The following is a 27,177-nucleotide window of genomic DNA, read 5'->3' on the forward strand; positions in this document are numbered from 1 at the left end:
CTACTTATCATACTAAATTACAGTGATCTCATTGACACATTTGTTTTCCTTACCTTAAAATTTCTCATTGTTATGGTTCAGAAAAATTCATTTTGCATCCCTAGGGCTAGTGTGGGAATAGCACACAACTAATAATTGCATGGTTTCATTCTCAGTGTTCTTTGTGATCACCAAAATAGATCTAAGCTTCCTGAAAATCCCAATTAATTTAAGCATTATGACCATCCCTGATGCTATCTGCATTCATAAGCAGACACTAAAGAAAAACTTAAAACTAGTTAAGTTTCAAGAGGTTTAGGAAACTCCTTACCTGTACTGTAGGACTTCCCATGTTTCTTCCATGACCCTCTTGAAAATCATTGCGTATAGCAGATGTTGTGGTGGGAAAGCACTCATGAATGACACTCTTGCAGGGGGAAGAATGTTTGAAAATTCTGCTTAATTCGAAGGTTTGAGAATGATTTTTCTTAACCAAAGTATCTTAAATACATAGAGTTTTATAGGGAGAAATAAAATTATTTACATTTTAAAGTAATTGCTTTTTAATTTTTTTTTTAAGATTTTTTATTTATTTATTTAACAGAGATAGAGAGAGAGCATAGGTAGGCAGAGTGGCAGACAGAGGGAGAGGGAGAAGCAGGCTCCCCGCCGAGCAGAGAGCCCGATGCAGGGCTCGATCCCAGGACCCTGGGATCATGACCTGAGCTGAAGGCAGACACTTAAAGACTGAGCCACCCAGGCACCCCTAAAGTAATTACTTTTTAAACACTTACTATGACAGAACCCACAGGAAAGATTACCTGGAAAGTACTTTATCAAAGCAGAGCAACAACCACTAGATGTCAGCACTTAAGAATTGTAATCCCGCCAATGTCTCTGATGTCAGTTTAATTTCTGGATTTCAGGATTATGATTTATGATAAAAGATACTTGGAAAACATGTAAAATGTTTGCTTGAAATAGATAAAATAACATGTTTAGAAAATAATAAACTCAATTATGTTGACAATTCTAACAAGAATAAAAATCTCATTTTAAGTGACCATTTTGCAAATCCTGGAGGGAGGTCCACCAACTGGTACCTTGCCAAAACAGATCAGGACAGGATTCTACATGCAAGGATTCCCCACAGGCAATACCCTATTATCTCAAGAACTAAATGAAGTGGACTTTGAATCTATGTATCTGGGATCTTCTTCAAATCATGACAAGATGTTCTTCTTCACAAAACCATACTACTTATGCTCCTGCACATGCATTTCCTATGTTGCTTCTTGTCAACCATCTATCAACTTTCTTCTGTTTCTTTCATTTTTTTAAAGTTTTATTTATTTAAGTAATCTTTACACCTAACATGGGCCTCAAACTCACGACTCCGAGATCAAGAGGCCCACGTTCCTTCCACTGAGCCAGCCAGGCACCCCAGTTTCTCCTTTTATATATAAGCCACAGTTAAAAAAAAAAAAATATAAGCCATGCAATCACTAAATTCCCTTTGCTTTTGAAGCATATTCAACAAATCAAAATCAGTGTCCTGAGAGGCCCTTAAAATTACAAACCTTTGTTCATTTTGGTTTTTTCCTAGAACAAAAAAAATATCTCTGGCTGTTTCTGAAGAACAAAGAGTATGGCGGGGTGCCTGGATGGGTCAGTTGGTAGGCATCTGACTTAGGCTCAGGTCATGATCTGGGGTTCCTAGGATTGAGCCCCACATCAGGCTCTCTGCTCAGTGGGGAGCCTGTTTCTCCCTCTCCCTCTGCCTGCCACTCCCCCAGCTTGTGCTCTCTCTCTCTCTGTCAAATAAATAAAATCTTAAAAAAAAAAAAAAGAGCAAGGAGTATAGCAAAGGTGTGTCCACAGGGCGGGGTCTGTGAGCCTGTGGCTGAGAGTAATGCAAGTCTAATTAGCTGCTTAATGAACCATTATTAAGCTGTCTGGGGTTGAGTGAGGAATGTACACACTTGGCTCAGCTGACTGGCATCATTTTGATCACAGTCTGAAATGAAACAATAGAATTTGTTAGGCCATTAGATACTTTCATAGGTAGCCCCAGAGAGTTCTTCCATATTGAAATTCTGTAATATAGGAGACTAATTAAATAGCCCCTGTTTCTTATACCATCTGCACTTAGTTTTAAGAAAGTGATAATTGTTTTTATTCTTATTTAAAAATAAAAAACACGGTAAAACCACATCACAGAGTTAGCATTTCTATTCATGGTGCCTTATGACAGAGAAGTAAAATAAGGTACCAATATTACTTTCCATTTCCCCCAACTTCAAATTTTTGTTTGCATGCTCTGAGAATTTTGTCTTACACTATTATAATTGAATTATTATATACTAAGATTCTTTCAATAAGATTTATATTATCCTTTCTATAATTGCCAGAGTTATTTAAACTTAATTCTGTGTTTAAGTGAGTTCTATGTGTATTGATAGTCTTTTCCTACATAACTTGATCATTTATTTTCATTTACATTTTAAAGATAAAGAAAAAAGTCTCAAAGTACTTTTGTTTATTGCGGTGCCTGGCTGGTTCAGTCGGTAGAATGTGTGACTGAGTCTTGGGATCAGGAGTTGGGGCCCTGTGTTGGGTGTAGAGCTTACATTAAAATATATATATATATACACACAAGTGCTTTTATTTATTTGTTTCAGTCAAAATTATACGATGGGTCAGAGATAGAGTTAGGGTTATCTCACATGGTCTTATTTTGCAGAGCTCATAATTTCTTTAATCTCTTTGGGAATCAAGGCAATTACATAAAATTTTGTTCTTCTGAAGCGTGCTCTTCATCTGTAATATACATCTTCTACTTCATTTCTGTTCCAGCATTTCTGTATAGGTCCCATGTGAGTGTCTCTTATTACCTGTCAAAAATAGTGTGATAGAATTATCTTAATACCTTTCCTTATTCATTTGGAGACCCTTTGAATCCTTACCTTAGAATATGATGTGGGAGTTTCATTTTGATGCTATTATTTTATAATTAGTTCCCTAGTTGCCTAAGGGGGAGGGGGTGGGTGTAAAAAACCACGGCTATAGGTAGCCCACAGTATTAGGGCTTTATGTTAACAACTCTACCATTGTACACTGATGCCAAATGATGCCAAATTATGAAAAATATTCTATCTTTCGGGGCGCCTGGGTGGCTCAGTTGGTTAAGCGACTGCCTTCAGCTCAGGTCATGATCCTGGAGTCCCAGGATCGAGTCCCGCATCGGGCTCCCTGCTCAGCAGGGAGTCTGCTTCTCCCTCTGACCCTCCCCCATCTCATGCTCGCTCTCTCTCATTCTCTCTCTCAAATAAATAAATAAAATCTTAAAAAAAAAAATTCTATCTTTCTTATTCAGTGGGATGTCCTTGGATGTTGGTTTATTCTGTAATTTAAGGATGTATTACAGAATTTGGTAAAAAATCAGGTTAGCATGACACCTCATGGTTTGTTATTTCTTTCTTTTCCTTCCTCCCTCCCTTCCTTCCTTCCTTCTCTCCCTTTCTTCCCTTTCTTTTGCAGATCAACTTATCCCTTTGTCCATCCAACTGAATGTTCATCTGCTGCAAATTTAGTTCCCAATATAGAATCCCCTCTTACCCTTCAGAGCCCTCTCATCCTGATTAAGGAGCCAGATTCGATGAACTTTTAAATGCTAGTGGCTACAGGTGTATTACAATTGACCCTCTGCAATGGAGAAATGGCTCTAGGAGACTTGGTCTTTGCCTTTCTTACTGTCTCCCATGTTTTTAGTCTCACATCTTCAAAACGGTGGGTACCTGATTACCATAACTTACCTCTGATAACATTGTATGACCTCAAGTAGGGAATACTTTGTTGATGCCATTGAAAAGCATATACCAAACTCTTAACTCTGAGAATTCTACTTGTTACATTATGGACCCTATCATGTTCTGTTTTTTTTCAATAAACTTGTTTCATTTCCATAATTTTAAGATTAAAGTTTTTAGGGACGCCTGGGTAGCTCAGTCAGTTAAGCATCTGCCTTCAGCTCAGGTCATGATCTTGGGGTCCTGGGATTGAGTCCGCATTAGGCTCCTTGCTCAGCGGGGAGTCTGCTTCTCCCTCTGCCTGCCACTCCCCCTGCTTGTGCTCTCTCTCTCTCTCTGACATATAAATAAATAAAATCTTTTTTAAAAAAAGATTAAAGTTTTAAAAAACTAGTCAGCTTTAATTCTGCAGCAAATAAAATTTAGTACACTGGAAATTTAAACATGGAATGGCTATACATAAACAAGAAAATAGTCTGTAGCAAAAGTAGATAAATTTATGATCAAAAAAGTAGGAGTAATGAAATTTTTTCCAAATGAAGATAAATACACTAGAGCAAGCACATGGACTGAGGAAGGGCACTAATTTTATTGAAATGTAATGAAAATTGTATTCAACATAATCTAAATATCAATTTGAAGAAAATATTGAAGGAAAAGCGGTCCAGAGCTACTTATGGAATTAACTGACTTACTTCAGAAATGTTAAACATTTGAGGATGCTAAAAGTGCTTTTACATTTATAGAAGTGCTCCAACTGATTTTCCCAATTATCATGAAAACTATTCCAGCTCAGTAGGCCATAGCATCAACCATAAGCCCTTGAAACAACCTTCCAGGTGTTTCTATGAGACACTGATTATATTATAGATGCTCTCTCACACACGGATATTAAATTTGAACCAGAAAATTTCCTCACAATGCACTAATTATTATTCAAACGCCTTCTAACTCACCTGTTCATCTAAGTAGGGGTGCCTGTGTTCCAAGCCCTTTGGGAACCCTGCAGAAACCTGAGAGTCTATGGAATTTGAGCACCTCTCCATACCCCTCTGAACCAGCTGTTTATTTTATGGCTAACTGCCCCACGGACTTGTTTTGAAGATGAGCATCACTATAGCAAAGTGGGTGGTTAGATAAAAACAATGTTTTATGAATCAATATCATAGATAATATTTTAGTCCCAATCCTGCTTACTAGTTCTGTGAAATACGGCCCCAGTCACCTTATGTTCACGTGTCTTATTATCATCCAAACAACCATTTGGGATAGTCATACCATCCTCTACATCTCTGCCCAGTGTGGTTCTAGGAAGCAATGAGAATTTGCTAGAGCCTCTACCCACTATCAGGACTGGGTAAAGTCCATTCCTTTGACTAGCCCATGTTGCTCATGCTCTTCTTTGGTAAATACTGCAGGATTCTGTTCCTTGGCAGTGCTTTCTGGGCTACTGTTTTCACTATCATCCTGATGTTGGCAAACGTCTTTGCATCTCCAGCCACAACATTCTCCTGGTCTTTGTCGTATTGACCCCATAGTGGAAGACAGACAGGTGATAAAGTGTTTGTTTGTTTGTTTTTAATGATACTCTTTTGGTCTCCAAATACAACTCTTACTATGAAATGATTCTCCATTCTACTGAAATGTCCCCTCCATGAGGGCAGGCACCAAATCATCCATATTTCTAGGATACTTCCTGGAACATGGTAAGTGCTCAATTACACTTGTTCAGTGAACGGTCTAAGTCCTTCAAGGATTGGCTAGAGAGTCTATAAATGACAACACTGACTTTAAACATATCCTTTCTGGCGGGCTTGTTTTTCAGACAAGATGGCATAGACTTCTCTCCTTGCTCCTGCTAAGTACAGCTATAAACCCCGAAGCAATCATAGGAGGACTCTGAAAGGTAAAAAGGGAAAGGCAGACTGGCTAGGGACCCAAGACTAGAGGAACACAGCGGCCAGGTATCTAAATTATCCTCCTCACCCAGCAACAGAAAGCAACCCAGACCCCATGGCCCCTGAACCCCAACCTAGTGGCAGGAGATGGACCAGGTAGGCTCATTCCTCCCCTGATCAAATAGGAGTCCTGCAAATAACACCAGGCAGGCCAAGTGGCACTGATAAGGGGGACAGAGCAGAAGTTCCTCTGTCTACAAGTGGCCCTGGGGAACTACTCTTCATCCCTGTGGGCTGAAGACTTCCTTTTCCCACCTAGAGGCACCGGTGGCTTGGCCTGGGGAAGTGCCTTTTATCCCCACAGGTGGCAACAGCACAGATCAGTAGGAACCCTAGTGGCACCAGGGGAGGCAAGCGGACCAAATTCACACAGCAAAGGCTCCAAAAATTAAAGTGTCATTGGAACCACAGTCTACAAGTAGAATGTGACCTGCATGCTAAACCTAAACAGAGTGACTGCCTGCTAAAACAGAAGATGTATATAGGACCTAGAATTTCCAAACCAACAACCCAAGTGTCTAGTATATAATAGAAAATCACCTGTCATACCTAGAGCCAGGAAAATCACAACTTGAATGAGAAAAGACAATGAAATGATACCAACACCAAGATGAATCAGATTTTGGAATTATCTGACATGGATTATAGAGCAGCCATCATAAAAATGATTCAACAAGCAAATACGAAGTCTTTTGAAACAAAGGAAAATGTAGAAAATCTCAGTAAAGAAACAGATGTTTAAAAAAAATGGAGAATAGGGGCGCCTGGGTGGCTAAGTTGTTAAGTGTCTGCCTTCAGCTCAGGTCATGATCCTAGGGTCCTGGGATCGAGTCCCGCATGGGGCTCCCTGCTCAGCGGGGAGTCTGCTTCTCCCTCTCCCACTCCCCCTGCTTGTGTTCCCTCTCTCGCTGTGTCTCTCTCTGTCAAATAAATAAATAAAATCTTAAAAATAAATAAATAAAAAATAAAAAAAATGGAAAATAGAAAACTGAAAAAATACAATAACCAACATCAACAAATCACTAGATAGGCTCAATTTTATAATGAAGATGATAGGATAGAAGCAGTAAACTTGAGAACAGATAAATAGAATTCACCAAATCTGAATAACAGAAAAAAAAAATGGACTATGAAAAAAATACCCTTTCCCTGATGATCAATAAGAACCTCTTTTACTATGCGGTGAATTGTTTCCCACCCTGATGCATTAAACCCCACTCCTGTCCAGCTGGGTGGATTTCATCTCCCTTCTTTGTCCTAATTTCATTTTCACAGGGACCTAGCTGTCAGTCCCAAAGCTTTCTCCGAGGGTTCCTGGGACTCTAAGCAAAAAGGAAATTTTGTAACCTGCTTCAAGGTTCACATTGGGTAGATTAACAACCGATGTCACTTTCTGCATCCTTCCATCTCCCAGCCAACAGATACTTCTAATGGTTCCTCAGATGACATGGTATTGGGCTGCCTCATCAGGACTCAGAAGCACAGTCTCCTAGCTGGAATCTATCTATGACAATCCTTTGAACTCTAGAAGTTAGCTCTGTAAATTTGAAAAGTAAATGCTTGCATCTAAATATATAAACTTTTATTGAGCTATTATAAATTAGCTACTCATTATACAAAGTGAAAAAATATACAAAAAGTAGTATAAAAGAAACATTTTTTTCGGTATAAGTCATATCTCCTTCGGAGTAAATTTAACTTTTATCAATGACTCTTTAATCTTTGGTTTTCTTTGCTACCTTTAAGAAAAATATATATCATCTTTTTTTTTTTTAAGATTTTTAATTTATTTACTTGAGAGAGAGAGGGAACAAGCACAAGCAGGGGTAGCAGCAGAGGGAGAAGCAGGCTCCCCACTAAGCAGGGAGCCTGACACGGGGCTCAATCCCAGGATCCTGGGATCATGACCTGAGGTGAAGGCAGATGATTACCGACTAAGCCACCCAGGCACCCCAGAAAAATATAAATCTTCTACTTATGGTATTTTTTTTTTAAAGATTTTATTTATTTATTTGAGAGAGAGAGAATGAGAGACAGAGAGCATGAGAGGGAAGAGGGCAGAGGGAGAAGCAGACGCCCTGCCAAGCAGGGAGCCCGATGCGGGACTCGATCCTGGGACTCCAGGATCATGACCTGAGCCGAAGGCAGTCGCCCAACCAACCGAGCCACCCAGGCACCCTACTTACGGTATTTTGAAACTGCTCAGTTATGCCTGCTGATTCAATTTGTGTGTTCTACTTTAGGAAGCCTTACTTTAGCTGTTTCAACTGCTTTGTAACTAGGTTTTCAGAGCTTAGGGGAAGTCTGTTGTTAACTAATTAGCTCTGGCTAATTACTTGCATATTCTAATTGCTCTAGCTATCTATCCCTGAATCCACCATAATCTCCAAGACCTGAATTCTTGGCACATCTCTCACTTGTCAGATTTGGCTACATTCTGTTTTGAAGCTTGCCGGCTAAACCCACTCCTTCCTGACTCTCTTCAGACCAGGAGAATAACAGGAAAACATGGACTCAAAATGACAAATCACAAAATGTGACTCCTGCCACTTCCTTCCCCCAAATTCACAAGCTCTTACGGTTATTAAAAAATAAATTTCAACAAGTGCTTATAGTATTCCAGGCAAAGTAACGGTCTATTGAGAAAAGAGAACCCGTAGCAGCCACACCAAAGCATCTCCCCAGTTAAGCCTCTCTTCCCATCTGATTAACTGAGTTTTGTGTTCATATTACTCCGCATATTATTTTTCCCGAGTTTAAATCCTAGCTTAAGGACCTACTTTGTGTGTGTCCATGAGTAAATTATTTAACAGCCCCCCTCAACCAAGTCTCAGTTTATCCATTTATAAAATGAGAATTATATTAGTACCTATATTACGATTCCGTGGAAAGATCAACGGTGTTGATCAACAGTGCCTGGAACACAGTGAGCACTTGATAAATGTTGGCTATTGTCACCTTTATCATTGAATTAAATTGCTCCCATATCCTTTATTTACTAAATTATAAATTTTGTGAGGTCAGGACAGTCTTAATCATCTCTGTATACCATTTTAGGAGGCTTTATCTGAAAGTGACCAACCCCTTTTCACAGTTTCTGTTGCCACCGCCGACATCACCCTGGCCAGAGACTCTGTCACACTTCTCCAACCAGAACTCTCTGCTACATGGCTACAGAAAAACTGTCACAACAGCCTTCTAATTTGGTGGGAAATCCCATACTTGCTTTATTATGATATCACCAAATATACCAGGAGGCAGTAGAACTATCCCTGCCTCTTTATTTCTCAAGACCCCATTCAGAGTCACAGAGGATTGGCATTGGGGCCTGGGCATCTGCATTTCTAAACATCACTATGTGACTTCTTGAACCATATATTAATTTCCATTGGATGATATAGCATAATTAATTGACTTGATTAATCAAGATTCTATATGATTTTTTGAATCTCTTCAAGCAAGATGAATTTTCAAGCAAGGTGAACCTGGTAGGAAATCTGTATGACATTATTTTATTTCTGTATATTTTCATTGGGAGAGAGGGTGTAGGCTAAAGGCAGTAGTCAGAGGTAAATGCTCTCCCACATTTATTCTACCAGACCAAACATCCAGCCTCTGGAACTGAAGTTGACTAAATTTTACTTAGGTCCCCATTTTGTAGAAAAAGATGCCTTTATTTATATTCACATGTATTCTAAATATGTCCCAATATAAATGTACTAATACCCACACCTAACTTAAAACAATCTTCTAGAAACATGGCTGAAGGCTACTACTTGTCTCTGTTACTGCTCCCGGGGATTGACAGTTGAATTAGTGATTCTAAGTCAGCAGGTCATTCCAAGGTCTAGACTTGGTGAGAAGTATTAGGAGGCCTGATTGGTTGTTGATCTAAGCCCTAGTTTTCAATCTAGCTTTTTTGTTTTAATCTCCACCTGTCTTGCTTCTCTGTATATATCATAACTGGTTCAGACTGGGAAAAGGAAAATGGAGTATTATTTAATGCCTTCCCAAGTCATGTGAAACTGGTGACAAACCCAAGGCATAGGCAAGGGAAGAAGAAAAATTAGTGTACAATAAGAAAGTAGAAAAGATAAACTAACGAATTAAAATTTAAAAAAGGAATTCTAAAAATAAAAAAATAAAAACAACAAAATAAAATAACTTTTTAAAAAAAAGAGAAACTGAAATAAGAAAAGCAAAATAAAAACAAAGGAAGAATATATTTTTAAAATAACTAAAAGTGATAAGAATGGCATTAACAATTGCTTTCAGTGCTATTCCTGACAGCCAATTGAAGAGATTCAGTAGACTAAAGTCTAGAATGTTGACCTCTTTATAATGCCACCTTTATGTGCAGACAAAAAATTAGTAATTGACCACTGATTACACAGAAATGTAATTATAGATATAGATACTGGTCACTAAACAATTTTTTCATGAACAGAGGTAGGTTAACCAATGACTTTAACACCCACTACTCACCAAAAGAGAAAACTTTTATGTATTTTACAAATTTGGTATCATTTAGTTCATTGGTTCTTTTGAAAGTATCTCAGAAATCACGATTCAGGGAAATTTGAATTGAGGTCCAGGAGTTTAAACTTTTACTATTAAGCTCTTCAGGTGATTTTGATGTGACTGATTTGTAGAACACCCTTTGAGAAACATGAAGTAAATAAATAGCCTTAGAATCCTCCTCTGAAGGGGCACCTGCGTGGCTCAGTCGGTTATGTTTCTAACTCTTGATTTCAGTTCAGGTCATGATCTCTGGGTTGCGTGATTCAGCCCCGAGTCGGGCTCCAAGCTCAGAGTGGAGTCTGCTTGTCCCTCTCCCTCTGCTCCTCACCCCACCCCCCTGGCTCGCTCTCTTTCAAATAAATAAATAAATAAATAAATAAATAAATAAATAAATAAATAAATAAATAAAATCTTTAAAAAAAAAAGAATCCTCCTCTGGAAATGAAAATGATTACGCTCACTTCATAGGCTTTTTTATGAGATATAAATGAGATATGAGATATAAATACTTAAGAGTCTGGCACTAAGTAAGGACCCAACACTTCTTAATTCTTCACCCCAAATCCCTTCCTATTTTAGGAATTGTTTTCCACTATACAAAAAGGACAAACACTGAATTACAATATAATTTCTCCTTACTCAGTCAGATCACTATAAATGTATTCTGGTGTTCAGTTAGGTTGATTTCTGAATAGCTTTAGTGACTGTTTAAGACTGGTTTACCACCTGCTCCAGGTTAACATCTGTTATGTTCTAATACATGAAAATCAAGATAGCTGATATAATATTTTAATTCTGTCCCATAATTTGAGCTAACTTGTTCATCACTATCTTAAATACCAAATACCACTTGTACTTTAACACTATCTTTCCATGACTTGATCTGTAGGGCTGAAAACACAGCAATTTCAGTTAGTAAGGTAAGACTAATGGAAGAAGTGACTCCAGGCAAATCATTGATTGGGAATTCCTTACCTATCAACTCTATAATTATTTTTTTTAAGTCAACTCTGTCCCCAACATGGGACTCAAACTCACGACTCTGAGATTAAGAGTCGCATGCTCTACCAACTAAGTCAGCCAGGTGACCCAACTCTATGATTTTTTCTGTTATTTTATTTTATTATTTTAGAGAGAGAGAGGAGTGTGAAGGGGGGAGGGAGGGACAGGGGGTGAGGGAGAGAGAGAATCTCAAGCAAGCTGCATGCTCAGTGTGGAGCCTGATGCGGGGCTCGATCTCACAACCCCGAGATCATGACTTGAAAGGAAATCAAGAGTGGGACGCTTAACTGACTGAGCCACCCAGGTGCCCCTTTAATGATTTTTTAAAATCAGCTAAGTAAGAAGAAAAGCTGTATGTGAATCTACAAAATTTTGAAGCATCCTCCATTTTTCTTCTTTGACATTTCAAAATATGTTGCAATGAAATAAATCCTGTGTCTTTCTTTTCTCAATCTATTTTTTATGGACAATCCTTAAACCCTTTGTGAATTTTTGTTGGGGGAGAAATCTGGTACCTAAACCTTGAAAATGGACTCTAAAAATTAGCACAGACATCTTCTTCATGCCTATCATCGCCTACAACCCTGATGAGGGAAGAGAGGTCTCTAGTTTAAAAAAAAAAAAAAAGCTTTACAAAAATTATTTTAAATGTATTGCCTCGTATGTTGTGCTTCTGACAAAACTAAAAGCAGATGATTCCAGGAACTCTTTTTCTAGATTAAACAATGACCATACAACAGAACCTTGAACCATATTCCCTCAGTACCTCTTATAATTTGTATATAAAGTTCTGAGTAACACTACTGAAGGGAAAAATGTAAAAAGATGGAAGTTCCTAAGTTTATCATTATTTATATGTCATTCTTTAACTTTTTTGTTCAGTGGCCAATTAGTCAGTAATAATTTTATTTATTTATTTATTTTTAAAGATTTTGTTTATTTGAGAGACAGAGATAGTGAGAGAGAGCATGAGTGGGGAGGAGAGGGAGAAGCAGGCTCTCTGCCAAGCAGGGAGCCCGATGTGGGGCTCAAGCCAAAGGCAGATGGTTAACCAACTGAGCCACCCAGGTGCCCGAGTCAATAATGATTTTAGATAAAGAAGATGGGCACGATTTGAAGGTTAGCAAAGTGTTCTCCATCTCTGCTCCCCAAATATCACTCTCTACTCCTCCAAGTGACTCAGAACAAATTCGCCTATCTTGGAAATTCTTCCCCAAGTCCTGGTTAGAAAGCAAAGATAGGAAAAATTGTGTGAGAAGCCACATAAAAAATACTAGCCTATGATTACATGTGCACAAAGAGTTTATTTACCAGGTTAGTTCATGCTCATCAGAGAGCAGGTGGGTCTGGATGAAAATGGAAGGAAGAGAAAGAGGCCATGCAAAAATGATCTGACGCATTTCTCTAGTTTTGGAAGAGTGGGTTCCCATGACTTGGAGACATCTTTTGACTAAAGCTGGAAAAGGACCTGAGGATCAGAATTTCCTATCAATTTTGCTGTATAACAAACCACCCCAAAATGTAGTGGCTTAAAACATCAAACACTTATTATTTCTAATGTATCTTTGGGTTGGCTAGGTGATTCTCATTGGGAGAGAGTATAGACTGAAGGCAGTAGTCAGAGGTAAATGCTTCTCCCACACTTACTCTACTGGGCCAAGCATCCAGCCCCTGGAATTGAAGTGGACTCAATTTTACTTAGGTCCCTGTTTTGTATTTCTTTTGTTGCTTTTATATATATTCAGATATATTCTAAATATGTCCCAATACAAATGTATGGGTGCCACATCCTTAATTTGATCTTTGTTCTGAGATATCTTAATTCCTCTAAAGGTTTTTATTTAATTTAGCTTCTGCTCCAAGACCAATTTTTTCTTTTCTTTTCCTTTTTTTAAAAAAATTTTATTTATTTATTTGACAGAGAGACACAGCGAGAGAGAGAACACAAGCAGGGGCAGAGGGAGAGGGAGAAGCAGGCTTCCCGCGGAGTGGGGAGCCCGATGCGGGGCTCAATCCCAGGGCCCCGGGATCATGACCTGAGCTGAAGGTAGACGCTTAACGACTGAGCCACCCAGGCGCCCCCCAAGACCAATTTTTAATTAGCCAGACCTTTACAAACTTTTATGTTTTACCATATGAAGTGAAAATGCAGTTGCCATTTTAAATATTGCAAGGCCCTAGATTTCTGACCCTCTTGTGGCTAGTACTAATAAATCCTTTTCCGCCTCATGGCTTGGGAGAATTGAAGTAGTGCAAGCGTTCATTTATTCAATCTATTCCACAGCTATTTATTGGATACCTATCCCAAGTATAAAAGCAAGAAAAACACTTCCTCATGGGGTTAAATTAAATTATGTTGTAATATACGAAAATGACACTGCTGATGCACCATCATTAAGTCTTGGATTTTAGTTTTCCAGAAGTAAGGGACTAGGGATAAATCTGTTAATCTATACTTTTTCTGTTTTCATTTCAGTTCACCTCTCTAAACGTGCCCCTTTTACACTCCCATAGCAGTGTATGGGAGTAGTGGCTTGTCCACAGCCTTGCCAAAAGAGTGTCAAACGTCAGGATTTTTGTCAGTTTGATAGGCAAGCACAAATTTGTCATAATTTTTATGAAAGCTAAACATTCTGCCCAGTTTTCATTTTTATCTTCTATATGTGAGGGAGAGTCCAATAGGTACCTCACAATTTGGGTGATAGTGCTTCCTTTATGAACTTTTAATTTTGAAAACAAGATAAATTATATTTGTGATAGGTATACAGAATTCTAAAGCAAACATTTGTGACAAGTATTGAGTGTTATAATACTGAAAATTGGCTCTTTACATATTTATTCTTTATACTGATATTGTATCTTTTTCTATAATAATGGGGGGAAAAACTGATGTGAGGAGCAACTGGCTGACTCAACTGGAATAGCATGCAACTCTTGATCTCGGGGTTGTGAGTTAAGCCCCATGTTGGGTGCAGAGAATACTAAAAAAAAAAAACTTAAAAAAATACAAGAGTTTATACCTATTTTTTTTTTAAAGATTTTATTTATTTATTTGACAGAGAGAGACACAGCGAGAGAGGGAACACAAGCAGGGGGAGTGGGAGAGGGAGGAGCAGGCTCCCCGCCGAGCAGGGAGCCCGATGTGGGGCTCGATCCCAGGACCCTGGGATCATGACCTGAGCCGAAGGCAGACGCTTAACGACTGAGCCACCCAGGCGCCCCTCTACCTATTTTTGGTGCCCCTCTACCTATTTTTTAAAAACTGATGTGGATCAGGGGCGCCTGGGTGGCTCCAGTCGGTTAAGCGGCTGCCTTCGGCTCAGGTCATGATCCCAGAGTCCTGGGATCGAGCCCGGCGTCGGGCTCCCTGCTCAGCGGGGAGCCTGCTTCTCCCTCTCCCTCTGCCTGCCTCTCTGCCTATTTGTGCTCTCTCTCTGTCAAATAAATAAATAAAAACTTAAAAAAAAAACCAAACAACTGATGTGGATCTAATCAGTTCTCTGCAGAAAGATATTAATTTTTTAAAAAGATTTTATTTATTTATTTATTTATTTATTTATTTATTTATTTAGAGAAAGAGCACATGAGGGTAAGCAGGGGGAGGGGCAGAGAGGGAGGGAAAGAGAGAGAGAGAGAGAACCTTAAACAGGCTCCATGACACGGGGCTTGATCCCATGACCCTGAGATCACCACCTGAGCCAAAACCAAGAGTCAGACACCCAGCTGACTGAGCCACCCAGTCGCCCAGAAAGATACTCATTTTTCAGTGAAGAAGCAAAATCATCTACTTCTAATAATGATACCTTAGGGGTTTGATTGCTCCCCCTCTAAAAGATGTTGCAGTCCCAACCCCCAGTACCTGCAAATGTGACCTCATTTAGAAACAGTCTTTGCAGATGATTAAGTTGAGGTCATTAGGGTGGGCTCTAGCAAACAAATACATTACTATTCTTTCCTATTCTTAAACTCTATTTTAAAAATTGTTTGAGGGGCACCTGGGTGGCTCAGATGGTTAAGCGTCTGCCTTCGGCTCAGGTCAGGATCCCAGGGTCCTGGGATTGAGCCCCACGTCAGGCTCCTTTTCCTCTCCCTCTGCCCTCTCCCAGCTCATTCTCTCTCTCAAATAAATAAAAATCTTAAAAAAATAAAATAAAATTTGTTTTAGAACAGGAAAATAAATATGTAAAGAGCCTAGTTTTCAGTATTATAACACTTAATACTTGTAATTCATAAGCAAAAGGACATGATATCTAGGATTTACTTTCAATACTCCATTTTTTTTTTAAGATTTTATTTGTAGGGACGCCTGGGTGTCTCAGTCAGTTAAGCATCTGCCTTCGGTTCAGGTCATGATCCCAGGGTCCTGGGTTGGAGTCCTGTATCGGGCTCCTTGCTCGGCGGGGAAGCTGCTTCTCCTTCTGTCTCTGCCTGCTTCTCCCCCTGTCTCCCTGCTTCCCCCCCTGCTCATGCTCTCTCTCTCTCTCTGATAAATAAAATCTTTAAAAAAAAAAAGATTTTATTTTTAAGCAATCTCCACACGCAATGTGGGGCTCGAACCCACAACCTGGAAAATAAGAGTCACATGCTCCCCCAACTGAGCCAGCCAGGTACCCACCCCTTATACCCCAGTCATTTAAAAGGGGGAGGGGATGAGACATAAGACACTGCAACTGCATTTGTATTTTCTAAATATCGTGTTAATTATTTGCTTGAAAATGTAATCAGGGAGCATTCTTACGCACTTATTAAAAAAACATTTTTCTGGGGCCCTTGGCCAGCTCAGTCGGTAGAGCACTGAGCTCGAACTCACAACTCTTGATCTCAGAGTTGTGAGTTCGAGCCCCATATTGGGTACAGAGATTACTTAAAAATAAAATCTTTAAAAGTAAATAAATAAATATTTAAAACAAATTTTTTTTCTGAAACTAATACAATGCTGTATATTAATTTTTTTTAAAGATTTTATTTATTTTTGACAGAGAGAGAGAGTACAAGCAAGGGAAACAGCAGGCAGAGGGAGGGGGGGTAGGCTCCCCGCAGGGCAGGGAGCCCGATGTGGAGCTCTATCCCGGGACCCTGGGATCATGATGCGGGCCGAAGGCAGACGCTTAACCATCTGAGCCACCCAGGCGCCCCCAATGCTGTATATTAATTATACTTCAATAAAAAATAAAAATAAAAAACAATATTTCTTTCACACCCACTATGTGCCAGGCACTGTTGCAGGCACTGGAAATACTAATAGTAAGATAGAGCCTGTACTCTCAGAGAGTAATTATCAGACATAATTGTAAGAGCAAAGTAACTTATCACTATAGTCCCAGTTAGAAAAATATATTTTTTGGGGGGCGCCTGGGTGGCTCAGTCAGTGAAATGTCTGCCTTCAGCTCAGGTCATGGTACCGGGGTCCTGGGATCGAGTCCTGCATCAGGGTCCTTGCTCCGCGGGGAGCCTTCTTCTCCCTCTCCCTGCTGCTTCCCCTGCTTGTGCTCTCTCTCTTTGTCAATAAATAAATAAAATCTTTAAAAAAAAAAGGAAAATATATTTTTAGAGAGAAATTGCCAAGAGCCATACACAAATAATGAATTCATTTGCCTTTAACTTTCTCTTGTAGCTTTTTATCCACTCTCAATCATACTAAGATATTCTTTAGCAAGTGCTTAGTCTATCGAAGTTCATTATCTCTCCTTCCTGGCACCTGATTTGAAATTACACATTAAATATCATAATGTCCTTTTTTTAAATGATTTTATTTATATTTTGACAGAGGGAGACACAGTGAGAGAGGGAACACAAGCAGGGGGAGTGGGCGAGGGAGAAGCAGGCTTCCCGCTGAGCAGGGAGCCCGATGTGCGGCTCGATCCCAGGACCCTAGGATCATGACCTGAGCCGAAGGCAGACGCTTAACGACTGAGCCACCCAGGTGCCCCAATAATGTCCTATTTTTCATTTTAGTGACAGCAGCATGATGCCATGATGATAATTAATTTGAAATCAAAAAGGAAAATTACCTCTTGATTTGCCTGGGATACTGATTCTAGATTATGTTTTAATTTTTATTTTCTATTGGCAATTCTTCTCAGGACTTCACATAGGTATTACATAAATATACCTAAAGTCTAATAAAGCACCTGAAAGACATGCTTATTAAAAGAAAATAAAGCCCACTCTATAAGTGCATCATTTGTAAGCTCTACTCATAAATAAAAAATTGCCATAATGCTTTTAAGTCAAAGTATATATTTCAGATGGTGATATATAATTAATTGCTGTTTTTCATTTCTAGTGATCAATGTCTGCATCCTTTTCCACTAAATTATATTTGGAATCATAGTATAAAATATATAGCATTATAACAATCAATTGCAATCGATTGATACAATGGTTATAACTAAGAATTGCATCTAAAAGAATCTTTGTACTACTCTGCACTACTCAGTGTGTAATGTAAGAAATACTTTACGTACTTGCCAATGAGAAAGCATCTTTAAAGTCAGTCACATTCTACACAGGCTCAATGGAAAGTTGGGCAGCCATCTAGGGAATTTGTCAAAAGTAGCCAGTCTGGAAAATTCTTCGGGGGGTCACAATGGGCTTTTGCTTCTGATCGGTTTGTCTGCACTTATTTCATCCCCAGGTCAGAAACATTTTTTCTAGACTGTGGTTATCCCTGAGAGATGAACTGGTTTCCTAATCCTAACTCAGGAACTGGAAGGGAGAATATGGTCATCATTACAAGTAATGCTTTTGAGATTTGCTTTTTAGTCATAGGTTATCCAGCTAACTGGCCTTTAATAGTCATGTTCAAAGTTTTCCACTTTTAATTTGTTTTTATAATATATATATATATATATATATTTTTTTTAAGATGTCTGGCTTTTAGTTTACTGAAATATTTAACCCCTCTAATCAGTTCCACTGAATACAGATCTTCCTGTACTTACAATGGGGTTATGACCTGATAAACCAATTCCAAATTGAAATATAATTCGAAAATGCAGTTAATACAACTAACCTACGAAACATCATAGCTTAGCCTAGCCTACCTTAAATGGGCTCAGAATACTTGCATTAGCCTATAGTTGGGCAAAATTATGTAACACAAATCCTATTTTATAATAAAGTGTTGAATATCTCATGTAATTTACTCAAAGTGAAAAAGTGAAGTACTCAAAGTGAAAAACACAGTGGCTGTATGATTACAGAGTCGTTATAAGTGAATCTGTTATTCCTTGAGATCCCTTGGTGGATAGGGAGGTGGGGGGTGGGGTGGGCTGCAGACTGCTGCAGAGAGAGAGAATCTGTAACATAACCCTAGCCCTGGAAAAGATCAAAACTCAAAATTTTGAAGAACGGTTTCTACTGAATGCCTATTGCTTTCTCACCACCTTTAAGTCGAAAAATGGTTAAGTTACATCATGTAAGTCAGGGACTTCTGTAGGCTGTATTGGATCAGTCCAGATCACAGGCTGTGTCAGTGGTTGACCAAGACTATTTGGTTGAGAGTATAGAGAAACTTTGAGGAGAAAGACCTACGAAATCATGAAATAGAAAATAATAGGAGAAAAGGCAATGATATTTTGGGAAGATATACCAAAATACCAAGGTTAGGTATGCACCTAACAGTATTTTGGGCCACAGATCCTTTGCTACTTTGTGAGATAATTAATGTTTGTATTCAATTTGAGGTGGAGTAATTACTGTTTACTAAAGTACAATATGGAACACAGCTGCTAGTAGGTTCCCCAAACTTCTGACACTCAATGGAGTCTGAGATACATACAATTATTCCTTGGAAGGGCACACTTAGCAATGCACTATTGCGTGGTACCTCCAGAGCGCTTGTTAGTTAAGCGGAAGACGACGCGCGTTGAGGATACGATTTGATACCTTCTTACAGTTTCGCTCCCGCCTCCCTCCAGGCGCACCCCAGGGACCGCCAGCTAAGGCTCTTCCAGGATCCGGCGCTGCGCGCTGTGGGATCAGAGTGACAGGCCCGGACACTCGAAGCCTTCACTAGAGCAGCCGGCGGCGACGACCGGGCGCGTCCACACCTCGCGCGGGGACGCGCCCTTCGAACGGGGGGAGGCGACGCGCGTCCTTCGAACGGGGGGAGGCGACGCGCGTCCCCCGGAGCCGGCGGGGAAAGCTCTGCCACCGCCGTGCACGTCAGCCCGGCCCAAGAATGAATGGAGAGTTCAATCTCGCGCGCTCGGCGCGGGCAGCCAATGACGCGGCCGGAGGCGGCGGCGGGCAGGTGTGCGCGTGCCGCCGCCTGACGCAGGGCTCGAGCCGAGGAGCCTGCCGCCGCCGCCGCGCCCCGCGGCCCCCCTCCGACCCCAGCCCGGCCCCCTCCTCCTCGCGCCCAGCCACCCGCCGGGCTGCGGCGGCGGAGCGGCGGCGACAGCAGATTCCGCGCCCGGCAGCCGAGCGCCGCCCTCGCGCCCCGGCCCCTCCGCACCGCGTCCCCCCTCCGGCTCCCAATGTGCTGACCCTCCCGGCCCCGCCGCGCGCATCCCGGGTCTCCGGCCGCCGCGCTCCCTCAGGAAGTGACAGGCCCCTTCCTCCGCCCCGTCCCCCCGGACTGAACGCCACACACGTACTCACACCCTCTCCCCCGCTCACACCCGGGCTAGCGACGCGACCATGAGGCCCCGGAGGTAAGCAGCGCGCCCCGCAGCCGGGCGAGTGCGAGTGGGGCGGGGTGTGCGCGCGGGTGCGGACGCCGCTCGCGGCCCCGGGTCTGGCACGTGAGCAACGTCGAGGGGAGCCCGGTGCCGAGGAGCAGGAAGAAAGGAGGAGGCGCGAGCTCCAGGCCGGGGAAAGGACAGGGCAAGGTGGGAAAGTGACAGGTCTCGCAGCAAGTTGTCGTGCGGGAGCCGGAGCCGCGTCCTTCCTTCGCCGGCCCTGATTTATTACCCCCGTGTTACCACTGAGATGCGGGCGGTCGATGTACTTCCGGGTTCACACCTTTCTCTCCCCGCTCCGTGCCGCTGGGTCGGCGCTCGGTGCCGCCGCTGCGGCGCCAGCGCGGTCGCCCAGTGTCTCCGCCGCGGTCGCCGCCCGGCGGTCGGAGCCGGCTGGCAGCGGGAGGGCCGGGCAGGAGGGGGCTAGGGCGGCTCGGGTCTCAATGGTACGGCGCAGGCTGGGGTCCTGGCGGCCGGTTCCCGCGGCCAGTGCTGGCTCCTCGGACACGCGGGGCCGCACCAGCAGAGGGCGTCCGCACCTGCCCTTCGCGCACTCCGCCAGCGGTGCTGCTTTGTAGCAGGCAGGCGTCGGGGATCCTTTCTGCTTCGGTAGCGGTGTTGTAAATTAATGAATTAAAACTGAGGATTTGAGGAGAACGGAGAAAAACCCACTTGGAGTTAGGTTGCTTTTGAAAAGAAAAAAACCCGATGCATTTGCAGGAGCATTAACTGACTACTGACTGGAACATCGGAAGCGGGTGCATTACGAGGATTTGTACTCCAAAACTTTTTTTTTTTAATTGCACGTTGGTAAATATTGAGTGTTTTCGAGTAACATCTTACAGTATGTATTTAGTGTCCTCATTGCGGAAATTTCTTAAATGTAAGTAATAGTCCGCCATTTTGAATTGTTTCATGTAACACAGACTGAAATCTTAGGTTCCTGTGTTTCTTTGAGTTCCTTTCTGTTCTTTCTGTGGATTTGTTTTCATCCGTAGGTTTTTAAGGTTACCAGGTATGATTACTGTTCATAGAACTAAATTCTCCAGTGAAGATTTTTATATCTACAGTTGTTAATGCAAGGGAAAAATAAATTATAATTGTGTTTTATTGTTTTTATTTCCTAGTCACAAATATTGTGGAAGTTTAAATTATACATGACAACTAATGTGAGAATGAATTTAAAGCATTTTATAATACCGTTGGATTTTTGTGATTTTTACTCTGATAAAGAAAAAATTCTCATGTTTCCTTTTTTGTCCAGATTATTACCATAGTTGGCTAGGTGATAATGTAAAAATGCTTTCTGAAATGCATTTGTTGGTATAGCAAATTTTTAAGTCCAACAATAAGTTATGAAACATCACAATTTAATTTTATAAAAGATTTCAGGGAAACTTTAAAATTTAAAATTAAATTCTTGGAAATTTATGCCAGTTTATGTGATTTTCTAAATATAAATTTGCAATAAAATTTATGCCATTTTTTTTCGCTATGGATGTGCACACATCTGAGAGAGGAGTCATACTACAAGTTAAAAACAGAACATGTAATAATCAGTATTCCATTTAGATTAATAATTAGACACTTATTCATTTGGGGGAGAATTCTTGCTTCCCAAATTCTTTATCTCAATGTATGAAATAAGACAATACAGCATGCCTAAATTTACTAAACAGCTTCAGGAATTAAACTCACACAGGCCTCTTTCTAGTACTTGGTAGGGAGGGGAAGAGACTACAAATGAACAAAATGCTTTATTTGAGTTATCTATTTTACAAATAGGATCCACTAATCATTGCTTGATAATAAAATGTTAAGATTTAAGTATCTGGATCAATTTGTAATGCATATTGGTTATAAGACCTGTTTATAGGTGCTTCTCTGCTAACAGATCTGGAACCAAATGATTCAAGGATCAGTTCTTATTAATCCTTGTCCAGTTGTAGTATCTTATTATCTGTCTGTGCCAAACTTCTCTCAGAACAATGAAAAATTTGTTGTGAAATTAATGAGGATTTAAATTAAAAATCTGTGTTATGGGGAAATACACTATACTTTGTAAGTGAAGCAAATTGAATATTAATGTGGTTGTGCTCAAAGTCAGTCTTCAGAATGATTTAAAGTGTCTTGCACATGTAAATTCCAAAAAACACCAGGATTTTAGTAAATATAGTGGTTTTAAAGTTTTTTTTAATCCTATTCACTCTGAAGAAAAAGATTAAGCAGATCTTACCTCTCTGATAGTTTGATACTATTTGCTATCTGATCATGTATAACTTTTTTTGGTATTTGTAACCCTCTACCATAATTTACAAACTATGATTAAAGGAAAAATAAGTTATTTAATAAAACATATATGCAAAACAGTGCTTGGGTTTACAACTAATGTCTCTTTAAAACAAAATGCTATTAAGCAGTACCAATTTTGGGGACTATATTAGAAGCCTCCAGTCAGAAAATGACCTTTAAACGTTTATCTTAATCCATAGTTGAGTTGATTTTAAAGAAAGGAAAGTGGAGATTCATAGATGAAACAAGTTAGAAGTAATTAAAACTGTTGATTATGAAAGGGCCATTGCAAAACTTTGGTTAGCTAAAGAGTTTTCTTATTTGGTAATTTTTAATGGAATCTTAATACCTTTTAAAATTCTGTAAGTCCACAAATGCCCAAAGTTTTAATATTTAAGTGCTTAGAACCTGTACCTAATCTTCTTGCCTTTTAAAGGAACTGTATTATCTTTTCAAGCAAGTACTGTTTTTTTTATTTGTTTTTTTTGTAAGTACTGTTTTTGATGAACCACAAGAAAAAAAGAATTTCTAGCTTGCTACTCAGAACAATGAAAATTCCTTACATTAAAAAATTAAGATTGATTCATATGAACATATCTAGGCATACATGAAATATAGACTCACATTGGTTTGCCCACTGTGTACATGTATACTGTGTTGTAGTTCTCGGACACAATGACTCTATAAAGTCGCTGACCATAGTGCTGAACCAAGACAGCCATATTGGTCACTGCTAAATCTGACTGAAAACTGTACACAGAAATTGTATAGAGGTTCAATTGCATCATCACTGTAGGAAATATATACATTGTATTTCATACATACTTCTTTATTTATTCTTTTTACCCAGATGTATTGAAATGAACCAGAAATTGTGATAGCGAAATTTTATTTCTTAAGTATAATAATTTACTGTATAAAATTGATTTTGAATAATGTCAGTAAATCAATGGGATCAATGCTAGAGGTTTTTCCTTTCTTTGAAAGCTGCCACTTAGACGAAGACAAGATTTTTAAAACCAATTTAAGCAACCAATGAGTTCTCTCAAAAACTACACTTTCAGTTGATACCACTATAAGTTTGAGTAGGAACTTGATATTTGCATTTTTATTCAGGTTTATATTCTGGCACTATCAAAATCAACATGACAATATGTGATTATTGAAATTAATAAAGTTGGAAATCACTCAACTAATTCTACTTAGAAACAATAATATAAGCAATTTCTAGAGAAAGAGAAAAATATAAATTTTGAAATTATAATGATCTTGATTTAGCACTTTGAGGAAATTTTCTATTGTCTGAAGCAGGATAAACACCAGGCTGTCATTGCTTACAATATTACTGAGTTCTACATTCTGTGAAATGAGCACTGGTGTGAAACCTTTGTAGAAATTACCTGAAAAGGAATGTTGTAATACATTTAATATTTCAGTAAAAAGTACTATTTTAGGCATAGAACTTTGACATTATTTTCCTAAAAATAGAATGGTTGATATGCAGGATCATCAAATTAAGGGTCAAAGGTGACAAACCAGGACAAAGGGCATGCAGCTCATTTTCAAGCAATCAGTTTCTAGTTTTTTCATGGCTGAACAAAAGCTTAATTATATAGAAAAAAGGACTTAGTGTTGAATGACCAGTTCTAGTGGTGGAAAAACATGTTTTAAATTTGCTACATATTTCAAATCACTATTTTTTATTTGGGGATGCAAGAACCAAAATGCTTTTATATTTTTCAAACATTCTTTTATGTAACATATTTTTCAGACTCTATAAAAGCATTTCAACTAAAATATTCTATGCTGTAAAGGCTAAAAACATTTTACTTTTTTTATAGTTTTAAATTTTTTGAAAAAAATCTGTAAATTAAGTTTTACCTTTTTGCATTAGTCTCTTAGTATATAATCTTCTCTGCTAGTTAAAATCCTATTATTTTTATTTAGTATTACATTAATTACACCATTAGATCATTGGCAGTGATGTAAGAGTGAGCAGCCTCTAAAACATTTCTTGATCTTTGTTAAATGTTTATTGAAAAGTATTTCAAATGCAGTGAAAGTTCTTATTTAGTTGTTAATCTCTTGTGATACAAATTTTTAACCATTAATGTTGTTTATTAAAACTTAAAATGTATTATCAAATAAAATTGTTTTGTAATACTGTAACTAACTAGAAGTGTTCAGGTTTATTTAGAGTCATTTTTGCTTACTATATCAAGAAGCTACTCTAAAGTTTTCATCTTACAGTTATGGTGGGCCTTCAAAGTATATGTGATTAGCTTCATTAAGACAGGAATTTTGCCATTATTTTGACTCTTTAAAACCACTATTGTTTTTATTTTCTTTTACTCAGTGTAACCTCAACAGTGACTCAACTATGAGCTTTATTACATAAAACTATTCTTTCTTATGGTGAAAAATACAGTTTTCATTAGCAGAACCAGCTGCTGTGCCTTAATTGTGTTACAACATTCACATTCAAGTTAAAGAATTGTTTACCAATTAACATTTAACATTTGTGCCATAGTGCCTTTAAACAGTCTTGACAGTTTGCCAGTTGAATTAAATTATTATTTATTGAAGTTTTTCATTTTCCAGAATAAATTTTTTTTTACTATAGTGTTTGAAGAGAATGCTAGAGCTGCTCATATTTTATGTGAAACCAATAAAATTACAGTTTGTAAAATGGTTGAGAAAGTTAAATTCATCTCTATTTCAGCTGTATTATAAATATTAGCCTCTAAGATTAAGTGTTTACATAATGTATTATAAATAATAAAAAGTAATGTATTATAATTTACTTCATAAATATAAAAATGCAATTTTAAAATGTTTTCTTAAAGTTATATAAATTCATTCTCTCAAGATAATGTTCTAAATATTTTAGTAAATGTGAATTTTCCTGTGTTAACATTCTAATACCAATGGTTTTTCAACTGTATAAAGAAGTCACATGTAAATATTTGTTTTACTTTAGTTTGAAGTAGGTTATTTAATTTTTCTATATCTGTGTGTAGGTGAGAATATAGCATTTTCAATTTTATCTAAAATTGCAGTAGGATGTTCAGTTAAATTACAAATGATTTATCCTGATTTTACTTAGGCAGCATTTGAATTTATCTATTGACCTAGTTTGCAAAAAATAATTACAGTGAAGGGTTTTAATACATATTACCATTCCTTTAGAGGACAGAGTAAGAAAACATTTTCATAAAGCACATACATTGACTTTAATACTGAATTTCTACATCTGATATTTTATTTAAATGTGTATATGTTATATTTAAATTACAACAAATAAAATAATTATTGTGCTTTAGGCTTTACTCTGGTGTTTGTGTAGAATGTTTGCTATATGATCTTAAGTAGTCATTTTTTAAAACGTTTTCTCCTAAATGTTCTTGATCTTAAGTAGTCATTTTTTAAAACGTTTTCTCCTAAATGTTCTAAGAAGAAAACGTCACATTGTTGCCTATTTTGCTTTCCAAAGAATGTATTTAGTTCAATGATAATTGAGATATATTGTAAATAGACTAATTTTTGTTATAAGCCATAAAGTGAATATTTTATTTAGTAAACTATAATGTACTTTACACTTAGATTATTTTGGAAAATATAATAGAAACAAAATTTGTTATTTTAGATACCCTTTTAAATGTTGAGAAATTATAGTGATGAGAATAAGTAATAAAATAATTTTCCTTTTGTTATAGTGAGTATTTTTTATTGCTAAATTGTTTTTTGCCAACTTAAAGTAACTGTTTTTTTTTAGAAGTGAAAACTAACATGATGTAAATTGAATTGAAATAAAGTTCTGAGTAATATGTAGTAGCATTTTATTTTTATTTATTACTAAATTCTTTGGGCTTAAGAACTTGGCAGTTTTTAAATAAGTTACAGTGTATAGTACAGTAGTAACCATTTTCTTTTACACTGAATAGTTACAATAGTGGATTAATAACAATATGTAAAATACTTGAGAAGAATATTGTTAATATTTTAATAGGAAATGTGAAATCTAAGAATGTGAATGGTGTTAATAAGTTAAGCAATTTTATAATAGTGAGTGTATATTTAAAGTAAAATTATTGAAATCACTTCACATGTGTATATTTCACATTTGCAGTAGTCAAGTGATTAATTGCCGATCACATTCTCTTTTATTTAAAGGTGGTTTTAAGAAAATTTTGTATACAAGTCCATTTAATTCATAAAAGCCATCCTAGGAATAGTCAGCTGGGGTTCAGAAATCCATTAAGTCATTGATTCATTACAAAATATGTATCGAACACTAAAGAATGCTAGAATTACAATGATGAGCTAAATATACACAATTCCCTCCACCCCTCACCACCACAGAGCATAGCGTCAAGTTGGGACAGGGAACATTTTCATGGACTGTTACAGCCAATTACAGCACAGCATTACATGGTAGAGGCATTGTACTTAATATGGAACAATAAGAAAAAGAGATCTAAGTGGAGATTTAAATGATTAAAAGATTATTCTAGTGAAGGAGCAGAGAAAGGTATTTTAGGATATCACAGTTTTAATTAGATTTTTGTTTTCTAAAATTTACCAAAAACCATAGTATCAAATGAAAATACCCATGTATGAAATTACAAAAAGCTGCTTTTGGAGTATTCATGCATTTAAAGGCTTATTTTTTATTCTTTATCATTACTTCATGTCAAAAAATAGTCACCTATAGTAAAGATAGGAACATTTAATATTTATCTCATTCCTAAAATAGTTTTTCAGTTAACACTGGGTGGACGGATTTTAATACCTATCTTTAAATTTAATTCTATTTTTTTTACCTACTCTTGTTTTTGGAAAGTTTTAAACCATTACTTAACATCAATGAAATATATTAATGTCAAAATAATTCCATCTTACTTTTTCTTTTGAAAGGGATGATAATAT

Source organism: Mirounga leonina, unplaced genomic scaffold, assembly GCF_011800145.1.
Source record: "Mirounga leonina isolate KUSES-001 unplaced genomic scaffold, KU_Mleo_1.0 Mir_53, whole genome shotgun sequence".
In the NCBI taxonomy this organism is placed as follows: domain Eukaryota; kingdom Metazoa; phylum Chordata; class Mammalia; order Carnivora; family Phocidae; genus Mirounga; species Mirounga leonina.